This window comes from Candoia aspera, chromosome 1, assembly GCF_035149785.1.
Source record: "Candoia aspera isolate rCanAsp1 chromosome 1, rCanAsp1.hap2, whole genome shotgun sequence".
Taxonomy (NCBI): Eukaryota; Metazoa; Chordata; class Lepidosauria; order Squamata; family Boidae; genus Candoia; species Candoia aspera.
The window spans coordinates 303,778,852-303,793,833 of record NC_086153.1 but is presented as its reverse complement, the minus strand read 5'-3'; positions in this window follow the sequence as shown (position 1 = coordinate 303,793,833).

Sequence of the window (14,982 nt, the reverse complement as noted above, 5' to 3'; positions counted from 1 at the left end):
GATCTGGTTTTCCTTTCTACCTTTGTGTAAATGGTTGTCCCTATTTGCAAATACACCACTGTTTAAATGATGAAAAATAATGACAATCTCTTACATGAATTCTGATACACACACACACACACACACACACAAGATAGGAATAAAATAACCACAAAGGCAAACCAAACTGAACACTCTAAATACAAGTAAAAAAGTAAAAATCTGCCAGCAAAATCAAAAGTAAAATAAAGTAAAATAAATAGTGTTATTTTTGCCATGTCTACTTAAAAGATTTTAACAGATCTTAGCTATATTTAGTATTATATTTTAACAGTGTAGTCCTATCTCCTGAGGATCTGGTCTATTATGTGTCTACTCAGAAGGAAGCATATCGTGTTAAATAGTGGGCAGCATAAAACTGCAATCCGATTTTGGAAGCCAATCTTACTATTTCAATAGGCTTTCTTTCTGAGTGAACATGATCAGAGATCTTTTGTCTTTTGGTTCATTTTATCTGAAAGTGATTTTGCCCTTTCCGCCCTCTTACACGATGAGGAGAAATCTTCATGTGAATAGATGCTACAACGTATGGATGAAGTCTATTCTTTTTATTCAGGTGAGATCGTGAACAGTTATCTACGCATAATTACATAATTATGAACAAACTATTAACTGTATAGAAACATGATGTGGGAGTGATAATGCTTGTATGTGCATTTATTTTGATGAAGTAGACATCTGTCTTCTACTTCTGCTATATTTTATTCTTTCCTTCTTTCTTTGGATTGACGGTTGCAAAATAACTTGCCCTTTGGTGCTTAATTTTTTTTTGTGCTGCTGCATGTTGATTTGCTAATCACTCTCAGCCAAGAATTTGCAGCATGAAAAACCAGTGTTGCTTACATTTTAGAGAAAGTGAGCATCGTTTGAGCACAATGTACAGGTAAAGCACAGAAGGGCCTTTTAACTTTTTCCTCGTATGCCCAGGATAAGATTATTGTAATAAGATCGCTGTGTGTGTAACATGCACTCTGCCACATGCCAGTCACATCTCTCTGTCTCTCCCTTTAGGAGAAATGAATGGTGCCCAACAAAATATGTATACCAGCCTTCAGCATATCCCTTACAAACTTCCAAGATGAATGAGAAAATTTATATGTTCCCACATAGCAAGGAAGAGCATGGCATGGAAGTGAACTTCAGTATGTGGAACAATGCAGATGTAGATATATGACTTACTTTGAAATATATTTCAATGTTCATGTATGTATGCAACTTGATGCACTTCTCTACCTTCATTATAATATTCATCCAAGCCCAACTGGATGAATTCATGGTTTGATAAATTCATGGTTTGATACAAATGGGGATGTATGTTCACATCTGATGCAAAGCTGGTGCAAGATGTTATTTTCCCTTAGGTAAAGTAGTTGCTCCTGAACTCATTCCATGTACAGTTAATGGAGTGATGTTCTTCACCATGCCTCATGAGTATACTAGTTTAGAAGTCTAAATATGAACCACTCCTCTTCCTTCCAGTGTAAGGGAACACCTGGAGCTTAGAATGAACAACTTGGACACTCTTCCCCAAAAGCTACTGAACTATTTAAATTTGAAAAATAAATAAACAAACAAACAAATTTGTCTCATTCTTTTATTGGTAGCACTGCCCCTGATCTTAAACAATGTGTTAAATGTGAAATGCTCATGACTGCTGTGGGCTGAGGACCATTGTTTGAATTTTAAGAGTGGATAAAGCCTACTTGAGGATTAAAATGTACTTAGACCTAGTTTCAACTGGTTTGAAGATGAGGCTTTTACTGTTATTGTCATATTTATGACTTGAATAAGTACTGAATTTTTTCAAAACCCAGAAGATTGAACTGATATTCATAAGTCAAGTTTTTGCTGAATAAAGCTGAGATCTTGGTCTGGGGATTGATTTTAGCCAAAGTTTCCTCAAAGCACAATAGTGGAGATGATTGGGCATATAAACAGTGTCCTCTCTGAATTATTACTAATAACTGCTCTTCTTTCATAAGGGCTTAATGTTTTCCATTATTTTGTATTTTTCTAACTTTTTTTCCTCATGGCGCTTGGCAAAAAGCATTTTTAGAATAGAACACATGGATTCTAAATACTAAATACACTTGTTACCATCTCAATAGGTTCTGCTATTATCCTTTTAAAAATAATTATAATATTACATTTTTCAATAATGGATAACCTTCTGGAGGTTTACAACCATCTTTCCTGTTATTTTTCTTCTCTCAAATCTTTTAATAGCTGGATCCCTTCTGTTTACCTTTTGTACTTCAATATCAATGTGTCATCAATATCATTAAAAGGTTGTGGCTTGGTGAACAGGAAATGATCCAGATGTTATGGCAATTCTCTGAGGAGCAAAAATAGGAGGGCATAAAATTATGTGTAGTATATTGGGAAAATGAATACAAAGATTTTTCTCTCTTTCTCATACTATTACAACCCAGGTAAGCTAACAAAAAGGAAAAGTTGGAGATTCAACATGCTTGGAAATGCTGCTTTCTCAGCAAAGCTCTCTGTCAATGTTGCAGGGACATCCATTGAGGGTGGTGGTCGAAAAGTCATGTCAGATGTGACTGTAAGAAACTCTGCACCCTTTTTTGCACATGTTGCACACACGTCATGCCCCCATCTTGACTTTTTTGAACCTCCTTGTAGACATCCCTGCAAGGTAGTATTTTCACAAATGAAATCTGATCAGCATACAGCACCAGCTAAACAGGCACAATCAAGGGTCTTGATGCATAGATGATATAGTTTATTAGGTACAGGGAAATGTTTTTTTTAAAGAAAAGTCAGGGGAGAGCACAGTGATGGTGAGTGAGGGTTGTTCATTGTATTATGGAGGGTACAAAATCAAACATACTAGAAAATATTGGAAGACCATGTACCTCTATAAAAGCAGTATGGATGCTAATATCTGTTTACAAATGTAGATTAGATGTGATCTCAAATGTAAATTAGGAATAAACTAGCAACTATATGGTCAAAATGCTGAGAGTGATCTTGAGATAGTGAAAGAAATCAGAGATGTGTGAAAAGAAAACTAAGTTGTATTAAATAAAATAAAATATACATACATACTAACGGGAGACACAATTACTGGCTACTAAAGGAAAAATCAATAGGGTCAGATCTCTTCCTAGTGCTTATTTAAAACAACAGTAATTGAATCTCAATTGTAATGCCTTCCAAAATGTAAGAAAAAGTCTACCAAGTCTAGAAGCATTTAGTTGTAGAAGTGAAGAAGCTTTCCTTTAGGAAATGGAAGACCTGTCCTGAAAAGAAGAATACAAGAATACAGTCTCTGGCAGAAAAAGTGGTATATACTGTATGATAATAAGGAATTAGCCCCACCCTCCCAAATAAGCCCTTGATGAGTGAATGGGGGAAAAAATAAGGGAAACAGTAAGAACTTACTTACATATATATTCAGAACAGAAAACCAGCCAGGGAAGCCATTAGGCTAGAGCAATGTTTCTCAACCTTGACAACTTTAAGACGTGTGGATTTCAGCTCCCAGAATTCCCCAGCCAGCCATGTTTCCCCATGCTGGCTGCAGAATTCTGGGAATTGAAGTCCACACATCTTAAAGTTGCCAAGGTTGAGAAACACTGGGCTAGAGTGAAAGGGATGCTCAAGAAGGATGTGGATATAGGAAAGAAACTGAGTAAATTCCTTACATTTGTCTTTACTGTAGAAAATATGAAATAGATACCTTAGTCTGTACTGACCTGCCAGTGAAGGAAATGGAATGACTGAAGCAAATTCAGGTGACATGAGATTTTATGATAATTTAAGAGACTACACAGTAACAAATCACAGGATCCTGAGGACATCTGTAGAGTTTTTAAAGAACTCAGATCTTAAATTGCTGAACTCCTAGGAAATTCATGTAACTTGTCCCTCTATCTGGGTTCAGTATCAGAGGATTGGAGGCTAACCAATCTAACACAAATATTTTAAAAGGGACAAGGGGGGAGCTGGAAAATTATAAACTTAACATCTCTTTTGAGCAAGTTGGTGGAAATGGTAATCAAAGAAAAAATGACTAAGCACATAGTGAAACAAAACTTATTGAAAGAAAACTAGGATGGTTTTTGCAAAGGTAAGTTCTGTCTCATCAACTTTCTAGAGTTTTTTTAGAGTGTTAACAGGCACCTGGAGGGAGGTGACCCTGTTTACCCTGCAAAAGTGTTTTTGAAATCCAAGTAAATGAAATTCCTTAAGCTGGCTGGATGATCTTGGGCCAGGCCTTCTCTCTCAGCCCTAGGAAGGAGGCAATGGCAAACCACTTCCAAAAAACCTTGCCAAGAAAACTGCAGGGACTAGTCCAGGCAGTTGCCAGGAGCCAATACTGACTTGAAGGCTGGCTAGATTAAGTAAGTAAGTAAATAAATGGTTTATAGCTCATTGTGATATGCAGATCTAGAAAATCATAGATCTTAATTAGTAAATGTGCCCCGTGAATGTCACATGTTTTAGGAGATTCCACTAGTATGTGGATTCTCCAAAAGTTTACTCATGTGTTGATTCTGATAGTATATCTCTTTTATATTATTATTATTATATCTCCAGATATTAATTTTATTATTCATGGAGAGAGAAGAAATGTAAGAGATAGTTAACAGTTTCCATTGAGTTGTCTAGAATTAAGAATTGCAGGTAGTTTAGGACATTACTGGGCACATTATAGCTGGGCAGGAGTTGCCTGGGCACATTATAGCTATGATCAGATTTCCATTATAACTGCATTAAATTATGAAGGAAATCCATCCACTGTGTATCAGTTGACTGATCCCTCTCCTCCATAGAAATTGATGGACTTTATAAACAAAGTCACATTACACATCACAGTAAATTTCCAAATTTGTGGAGAGGCTCTGGGGAGGCACAGGTGCACACTCTGGATTAAAACAGCAAGTCATGTAGTTACAAATTGCATCTGTGTTTACTTTAAATCTTTCTTACTGAGTTAATAGGACCTAAAAGTATTTTTCTATGGCTGGATTTTCACCAAGTTTGTGGTGAAAATTCCAATCTGTGTTGATGATGGATCAACTTTAGAACACGACATAATAGAAGAAAGTCTGTGACTCCATCTTGTTATCCATACCAGAAGAGAATTTTGTGGTTTTAAACAGCAATTTGCCACAATTTCCTGTTATTTTCATAAGGTTTTCTTTGAGCCATCCCATCACAGCAGGGACAGAAAAAAGGAAAGACACTGCCATTAATAATGCAGTATATTTCATGCCTGGATTTTAACATGTCTTGATTTGCTACTATAAGCACTCATCGATACTGTAGTCTTTTCCTCTCTTGCTGAAGCTGCTGAAGAAAAATGGTTTATAATCTCCCCCTCCCCCCACTTTGGTTGTTATTTAACTTCTTTAATTAGGTAATGTCTTCATTGCCCTTTAGTGCTCAACTACACTAATAATATCTTGTTGGTGACATCCAGTTTATTCAGCATTATGATATAAATATTTTAACTCATTCCTTTGAAAAATGATACTAGACATCTACAGTGAGTCAGATCAACAGTGTTTCTAGATCAATACCACTTATTCAGAATGATAGTTACTATTTTGTGTCTCAGGCAAAAATCTTTCTGGACTTCTGTGTGAAATGCTCAAATTATGGATTATTATGTTTCCTAATTCACAAAATATACTCTGTTCTGGGTAGAGACGAAGAATTATGAATAAGCAAAAGCTTGGAATGCCTTGCTAGATTCCCTTGAACTTTAAACTTCTGAGTACAAAAATAGAAAAACAGAACTCATGGTGGCTTGGGATTCTGAAAGTTGGCATGTTTCAAGTAGGACTTGCCCTGCCATTAGACAGAATGAAGATGCTGGGGGACATAAATGTCGGCCCTATTTTAATCCATTTTTTTTCTTCTGCACTATTTCCAGTCTTATGGAGCTGTTCTGGAAGTTCTGATGCTTACTTGTGGGTGCTTTGACAATGTCATTTAGTTGCCTTCTCTATACCTAACAGACAGTATTATTGAGATATTGTTGCAGAACTACAAGTCCTAGCAGGTCCACCAAACCTGATTCATGCTGAAGAACCCTACCAGACTAATTTAGCAACATTTGGAATACAATACATTACCTATTTCTGGTCTCTGCCCTTCTCATAATTTCTTATGTGTAAGTCAGATTCTCCTCCCAGCTAAGAATCATCATGACAACCTGTTTCTGAGTTTCCATGGCTCCACTATTGGATTATAATAATCGTGTTTACTTAGAATATTTTCTTACTTATGGAATAAAGTGGGCAAACTAAACAGCATACATTTAAATCCATGAAATATAACCTCTGAATATTTTAACCAGGAACCCACATTTTGTGATATAGTGTCCTAACAGTCAGGAACAACGCTGAGACAAGGAATAGATCTCTAGTGTTTTATTACTGCTACATTAGACAGAAAATCCTAACAAACTGAAGAAGCGTGGGAAAACCCAGACAGATGAACCCCAAGAGTCAAGGCGGGTCTGTTCTGTGTCTCTTTGAATGGCTGCTTAATTCCTCAGTACTACTCATGTGTTTTCCCCCCTGGATAGGGGCCCCCTCCTGCTCACCATCAGTACTCATGACATATAGCATAGGTAGAGTGAAGTAGAAAATTTATTCTGAAAAACAAGATAAAATGCCAACATGGTTTATTGTTCCTATGCTTCTTGGTAAACTGCCTAAAGGAAGAAGAATAGTAACCTGATTACAACTCAATATTTATTACCTAATTGGAAATCCTTTTATATTGATACAGCATTCCTTAAATGTGTACACATAGCACACATATCTCTAAAGACTCAAAGCTGTATTAGAAATTGAATGAATTGTATTTACTCTGACTTTTTAAACTTTTTTCCCCCCTAATGTTTTCTTTCTGGGCAACTTAAAATGTATACTCCATTTACAGCTATATTTGTACCTCTTGAGTGAAATGGAAGGACAGAATGTTCTGACATTATATAAGTTTAGCTGAAATGATTCCAATCAGTGTTTTGTTAAGAAGCCAGTGGAAAGTAAGCTCTAAGATAGGGATGCACAACTTTTGTTTAATGCAAAGGCTGTGCTTTGAGATGGATGCTGCACTCCCCCAAATAGGTTGAATTCAGGATAAAGAAGTAGGAAGTGGGAGTAAAAGATTTAAATGCCATTTACATTTAAATTAAGCTAGATAAATATAGTAAAATATTCCAATAGAACAGAATATTTGTAGCTCAGGGTTAAACTGTGGAGTCCTTGGTGCTCTCTGAGCCTTGTTGTTTTCTTGCAGACGTTTCATTGCCAGACTTGGTAATATCATCAGTGCAAGTGTGGGGTTTGCTCCCTGTTTATATACAGTAGCTTACCCTGCCTGTGTTGGTGGGGGTGTGGTTTTCTCCTTGGTGGTTCCTTGATTAGGGTATTGTTTTCTGCTTGCTTGTTTGACTGGTGTTAATCCCCGCTTATCTGGCTGCTTGAGAGGATGTGTTCTGTTCTTTTTGTTCACACTCGCAATGAGACATCTGCAAGCAAACAATCAAGCTCAGAGAGCACTAAGGACTCCATAGTAAAATACATTGCTCTTTATATGTTAAATTATTTCCTCTTTCCATCAAACACAAGTTCCAATTTGTTTATAAATTTTAAAGGCACTTTAGGGACTATTACCAAGCTTTCAGGCATGGGGTTCTATGGGGATGGGTCAAAATAATCAAGATGGTGGTCTTTTTTAATATGTGTTACATGCTCTTGGGTGCCGTATGGAACCCTGGGGCCTCTGATTCTGTTCTCAGATGTTCAAGAAAAGATACTGTGTATAACCAAGTTACATTTCCTATCAGGATCTCTTAAGGCTTTACAGCCCACCATCTGTTTTATTTTGGTTTACGGAAAACAATATCCTCTCACTATAAACTTGCCAGAATTAAAGAATACTAGACTTGACAATGCCAGAGGTCATTGATGTCAAATAAAGCCATTCATTTTATGTTTGAAGAACAAACCTTCCATGTATCACTAATTGGCTGATTTGAGACTAATTGAAACAGTACTGTACTGACAATTCCCTCAGGCAGCGGTTTGGGGTAACTAAATAATGTATTATCACTGTATTTTTACTGTCATCAATGGGATTAAGTATTGTAGGATTTTCTCTCACATACTAAAATAACTCGTGGATTTCAGATACTGTGAAGCTTGATTTTGGTAGGTGCAGGGCTCTATTTGCTACTTTGCCTTAGAGCAGTGTTTCTCAACCTTGGCAACTTTAAGATGTGTGGCTGGGGAATTCTGGGAGTTGAAGTCCACACATCTTAAAGTTGCCAAGGTTGAGAAATCCTGCCTTAGAGAGCAAAATGTCTTGGCCAGGGCCTGAGTGTTTGCTGTTTCCAGGCAGATCTGTCTCATGATGCAATGCTTACTTTCAAAATAGATTGCTCAGGGGATGAGTAAATCTCAAAAACAGTTCTCTCACCAGCATTCCTGGCCCTCAAGACAATTTGACCTAGATATGAGAATGTTAATGTGATCAAGCTAATTCTTCAAATTCAAATAGACACTTCAAATGTCGAAAGCTTCATATGTGACTGGGCCATATGAAAGCACAATTATGCCACTTGAGTGATAGCAACAACCTCAGAAACCAGAAATAAAGGCACAATACTAAGGATTTATAGTCAGTCAAATTTCCTTTAAATTTTAAGCATCTTTTTAAGTTCCACCCCTCACTTCAAGGATCTTTTAAAATTCTACCCCTCAGTTAGGAGGCCACACTTCATCAGGTCAGAACTTCTCCAGACAAAATTATATAAATGCCTTGATTAGTGTTAGCCATTTGAGAGCTCTCCTTCCTTTGGAAAATGTGAGCTAGTTCACAGCTGAATAAGTTTTTCTTTTGTTCATAAAGCTTTGGAGCAGCAACACAGATCCAATGTGGCTTCCATGGCAGATTTATAGTTCTTTTGATTAATGTTCTCAGAACCTGGCATGTTCCATTATAAACATCTATTAAAAAAAAAAACAAATAAAAGGAGGCTTGGAAATCAGGTACCTTCCTTGTCTTTAAAATTTATAGCAGCAAAGGACTAAATTTTTCACATCACTCCTACATGTTCTTCCAATCTCTCTACAAGCAGATACAATGGAAAAACAAAGTCCATGGGATTTGCACCATCACATCCTTTCTATTAGTTTCCTTTTAATAAGATTGTTGTGTTCTCAAATTACATTAAATTGGCACTATTTCCTGGATCTGAAAATGAGTCTAATATTTGCAATGCAGAACAGTCAAAGGAGGTCATAAATTATACAGTTTTAGATGGCCTTTCTATATGAAGATTAATCACTCTTTGAATGTAGGAACAAAAGTCTACACCAGATTGCCCTCTTCTGAGCTACTTAATTCAGTACTTTCTTTTTAAAATAATTATACTGTGCTTGCCAATATAGATGCAGAAATCTATTTGAAAATTAGGACAATTGATCTTCAAAGTGTCACATTTGTGTGTGTAACACTGTATTCTACAACCTGTAAGTGATTATTTTTGATCTATAGGAGCCATTCTTTATGCAAATTGGAATTCATTGTCTGAACAATGAGTTCAGTGTTGTGCATTACATCATGCAGGTGCAATTTGGTTTTCAGTCTGGGATGACAGACCTTATGTGAATTTATAGGAATGGTGCACACTTCAAATAAAAGAATCTGAGATATTTAAAAAAAGATTGAAGAGTTAACAATCTACATGAAAGAGGGATTCTTCTAGGTAGAGAAGAGTTGGCCAATTCAAAGAAGACTTGGAATATATAATTTGGGCACTAGTAGTTGAATGTCAGGATGAGTCTTGAGTCTGCCCTCTCCAGTGCATATAGCAGCTGTAAAAACATCAGAAACCATGCAATGTGATCAATGTCTAAATTACATGAAGAAAATGAAAAACAAAATAAATATATATTTTGGAATATATTTTTCAGGTAAAAATCGTGAATATAAAGGAGCACTTGTCTGGCTGCCTAAACATGCAGACACTCACATATGTATGGCATACCATCACAGTGGCCAATTCAAGAGTTCTAAATTGTGGAAAGGATCTACATACTGCAAATGGTATGAAGTTCTCTCTTCAGACTTTCTATCTGTTACCTGTATGGTGGAGTGTGTGAAGTGAAAGGTCCCCTGTGCAAGCACCGAGTCATGTCTGACCCTTGGGGGGACGCTGCTTTCATTATGTTTTCTTGGCAGACTATAGCAGGGTGAATTGCCATTGCCTTCCCCAGTCTTCACCTTTCCCAGCAAGCTGGGTACTCATTTTACCAACCTCGGATGGAAGGTTGAGTTGACCTGAGCCAGCTACCTGAGAATCCAGCTTCCGCTGGGATCGAACCTGGGTCATGGGGAGAGTTTCAGTGGCAATACTGTCACCTACCACTCTGTGCCACATGAGGCTGTTAAGGTGGAGTGGGAGGTAGCATATGTATAAGCACGCACAACCCGATTCTCTCCCCATTCTTGTTAAATGCCCAAATAAGGCTAGAGTTGGATAGGCAATATGGATACTTCTGTGCTCCCAAGCAGTTGGCAATTCAAATGATTGAGTGTGTAGAAAACTTGACTTTTTCTTTTTCTTTCTTTCTTTCTTTCTTTCTTTTTCTTTCTTTCTTTCTTTCTTCTTCCTTTATCCCTTTTAATTTAGAAGTTGCTATCATTCAAGAAACCGACTTTTTAAAGCAAATAATATAAAATAACAGGACTAGCTACCTATGCTATGTTTTCTACCCAGTGGCTTATTGTTGAATGCCCAGATATTGTGTTTGGATGTTTCTCCCCCTTCTAGCTTCCTTTGGTGTTACCTTATGAAGGAGATAGAAACTGCAATTTTAATTAACCACAGTTTAAAGTTGGCAGTTTATACCAATCATTTGTATACAACTTTTCACTACAACTTGCCTCAACTAGAAGCAAAACTTTCCACCCAGATTCCCTCAACTGGGTGCATGGAAGGAGAAAAGAAGTAAGCATACCAACCAGAGGTTCATCTAGGCTCATTCTTATAAAGAGTCATGAGAATCAGTGTTACTAATTTTCAGAAACTGTCTGAAAGAGAAGCCTGGGAATTTCAAAAAGGGGTTACAAGAGCCTCATGCATCCCTGCTGCCTCAGCTTGTTCATCCTTCTTAAAGAGTGTCTGCATTTTTAGACCACTTCCACAGGAGGATTATGCACCGTTTGCAGGCATTTCTTACCTCTACTTTCCCATGATGTCAGCAGTATATCTGACTTAGATACAATGCATCTGAAATGGCTGCAAGACAAGATCTTTAAAAAGATACCATACTTCATTTTCTTATTAGAGGGAACTCTTATCTCACCCCTCCTTCTGGCTTTCAAACTTCAAGTTCTATAAGGGAAATGTTACTTTGATTGTTTTGCAGATTTATCTATTTATTTATTTCTCAAATTTGTGCTACTGCCCATATCCCCCCAAAGAGGGACTCTGAGCTCTACTTCAGTATCTTAAGCAAAAGAGCAGAGGTGAAAGTGATAAATCTGGATAACTACACACTGGCAATAAAAAGAAAACTCTTTGCTTCCAACTATTGCTCATCTGCATTTTTGCAGCTCATACAGTATATGGTAGCCCTGATCACTTAACAACAATGAGAAGCTGGTATGCAAAGCACCAGTTAATGCTTGCTTGCTTTCTTGGAGTGGGAATGAAAGGTGAGGCATAAGTGAAGATGATTGCAGATTGCCTTTGAATTGTTTCTGAGGGTTTGGGAATGAAAGTATTGGTAGTGTGGAAATACGTTAAGTGAACAAACACCCATAGGTTTGTATGGTTAAGTTGCAGCCTGGAACATCAAAAATACTTATGCTAATTTTGTAGCAAGAACATCCTCATTATTAATTTAGAAGTGGGTTTGTGAACCTCAAATCCATATTGGGGAACCTTCACATAGAGATGAGATATTTATATCTTCTTCCAAATTTCAGGCCTCGCACAATGTTTCTTTCTTTTTAAGTGTGATTTTGTGACAACGGTGGCTTTAAAAAAAATCTGCTTGGAGGGAAGAATTTTGGGAAAAAGAAGCTGCAAATGGAAGGTATAAACCTCTCTCCCCCCCTCAGCTTTCCCTTTCTTCACTCTTCATTTCTTTTTTGCTTTCTAAAGTGAGCAATCTATTTTTTTTTTAAAAAAAGCTCAGCTCTTTCTTAGGAATTTGCTCTCCTTCTATTGAGAATATTTTAGGGACTCTGCTTCTCCTGGATAAAAGGAAAGGATGGAAAAACTTGAAGCTTTTATGAATGCCACGCAGCTCCAGATGGCTCTTGGCTAGGAATGTCTTTGATTGCTAGCTGTAAATGCCTGGGAGTTGAACCCAGAGTAACTACAGTTGGGATGTTGTGAATGGAATTTACTTGTAGGCTGAAAAAAATGCTAACTACAATGTTTATAATATGAAAACACATGCTATTAACCTAAGCGGAACCATCCAAATCTTTCTTTCTCCACTCTGTTGCAGATTGCCATTAGTAAATGGCATTGGTGCCTTTTAATTATTTAGCATTCCTGTGAGCCTTAAAGGTCCAGTTTCTATACTACAATAGCAGCTTGAAAGCAATTTAAAATGTAACCTTGTAGCCAGAATTCTATAGAGAGAATTTTTTCTAAATTACCATCTCATAAGTTTTACTGTTTTAACCACACCACTGTAAGCCCTTATTTGGGGAAATTGAAACTCTGCATAGGGCTATATAATAAATAAGAGATTATTTTAACCAGGGTAAGTAACTGCAGCTTTGGGGTTAACCTGTATAGGTTTTATGTCAATGGCAGGTTCTTTGGTTGTATTTTGTTCTCTTTCTCATCTTGGCAACCTCCATGGAGGATGGACCACAATTTCTGTTGTCATTAACTTGCCAAGTATGTTGTCTGCTGAGTGATGGGAGTTGTAATTCACCACATCTGAAAGGTACCTGGTTGGAAAAGGCTGCCATATCCTCCCACTGTCTCTTGATTGCCATCAGAGCTTTGCTTGCATGTTCTAGGTCTGCTTAGATAGCTTCCTCATGTGCATTTAGATCATATGTTTATGCTGGCTACATAATATAACATAACATCAAACCCAGTAATTAACATTCAATTACATATATCAGATTTTTGAATCTCACCTGGGTGGTTACTCCCCATTCATTTTGTCTCAAGATGGTACATGAACATGTGTAAGTGGGAAGGGCTTTATGCACAAGACCTGCCCCCTTCCCCCCCACAAACAGATCCATTGGCATCAGGTTTCTATTTGGGTTCTCTTAAATATAATAGAAGCTTCCATTCAACTAGGATTTCTGTTTTGTAACCATGGTATTGCAGATAAAACTTCATCTAATTATTGCTATTGTTATGGCAGAAGGAGCCAGCCAGCTAGAGCAGGCCTTCTTAGTAGCACTAGGAAGTAGTACCAGAAAAGAAGGACAGAGGGAGACAAAGAACTGATGTTAAGAATGGTGAAGCATAATTGATTGAATAATTTAATTTTTCATTTCTTGTTCCTAAGTTTAAAAATGGTTCCTGGAGCACGCTTGATTCCCACTTCTCTTTTTACAAAGTGTAGTGGATGAGAGAGATTGGTCTTTGGGCTACATTTCAACCAGCAAAATACTTAACTAAAAGCTCCTTATCTCCTTCTTCCCTCTAATAATTTGAGCACTGAGAGCTCATGGTAAGAGAGAGTGGCTCATCTACTATGAATATTGAACAGGCTAATGCACAACGTGTGACTGGAGCTGGGAACTATTTTGCACACATTTCCTTCCAATTCAGATGTTCAAACGGTGCCATTGTTTATACATCCAAATGACAATATTCATGTATAAGACAACATACCAAAAAAAGGGAACACAAAGCCCTAAAAATGAAAAATCCAAATCTGCTGCAAATAAATATATACAATGGTCAATGTCAGAGGTCATTGAAATGTTGACTACATTGATGGGAGGGTGAATATAATTGAGGGAAGGAAGCAAGAAAATGGGATGTTGTGCTCAGAATCCAGAGGTTTGCTTTTTAAGAAACAAAACATTATCAATATATGAAAAAGTTACAGCTGCAGCTCTTCTGTTTAGGGTTCCAATGACATTCCTTCATTCCCCCCCCTCAACCAATTTCAGAGCCAACCATTTAACTCATTCACTCTTGGCATGGAATTAATGAGAGGGCAGCTGCCAGACGGTGTCTGCATCATTATATCATGCTTCCTGAGGGAAACACAAGCATAATACATTTTCCCAGAACTACATTCATGGCATGTACAAATTGAGAACAGCAAAGTTGTGCTGTTTGGCTTAGATGGCTATTCCCTCCAGCAGCAAGAAAACATTAGGTTCCAGATCAGAGCCATAATAAGGAACCCTCAAACATATCCATCATTACAAGAGGTTCAATAATACTTCAATGCTCAATTTGCAACACACACATGCTTGTCTATCTGTTTATCCTAAAGACCAATTAAAATCAAATTGAACAGCATTTTTTAAATTAAACAATTCAGTACATGGTGTAGGAAAAGAGGGAAAAGGAAATTTCCCCCCCACCTTTCATAATATGAAAAGCCAGTACCATCCAACACAGCTGGAGCAGGAGATTCAGGACAGATGAACTACTGTTTCCCAGGTCAAACTATGGATGTCTGTGAAGTGGTGATCATCAACTTGTTGGGGGTTGAGCTGCAAAGATGATTGGTCTGGCATCTGTGGGGGAGGGTACATTTATTTTTAACTATGTTTTTTATGGATTGTTGTGAGCCTCCTAGAATCATCATAAGAGATAGGCAGCCCTATAAGTCCTATAAACAAACGAATAAACTTAGATGGATTTAAAGTAGAATTAGATAAATTCACTCAGTATAAGGCTTTCAGTGGTGACTGACCATGATGCCTATACTGTATATTACTATC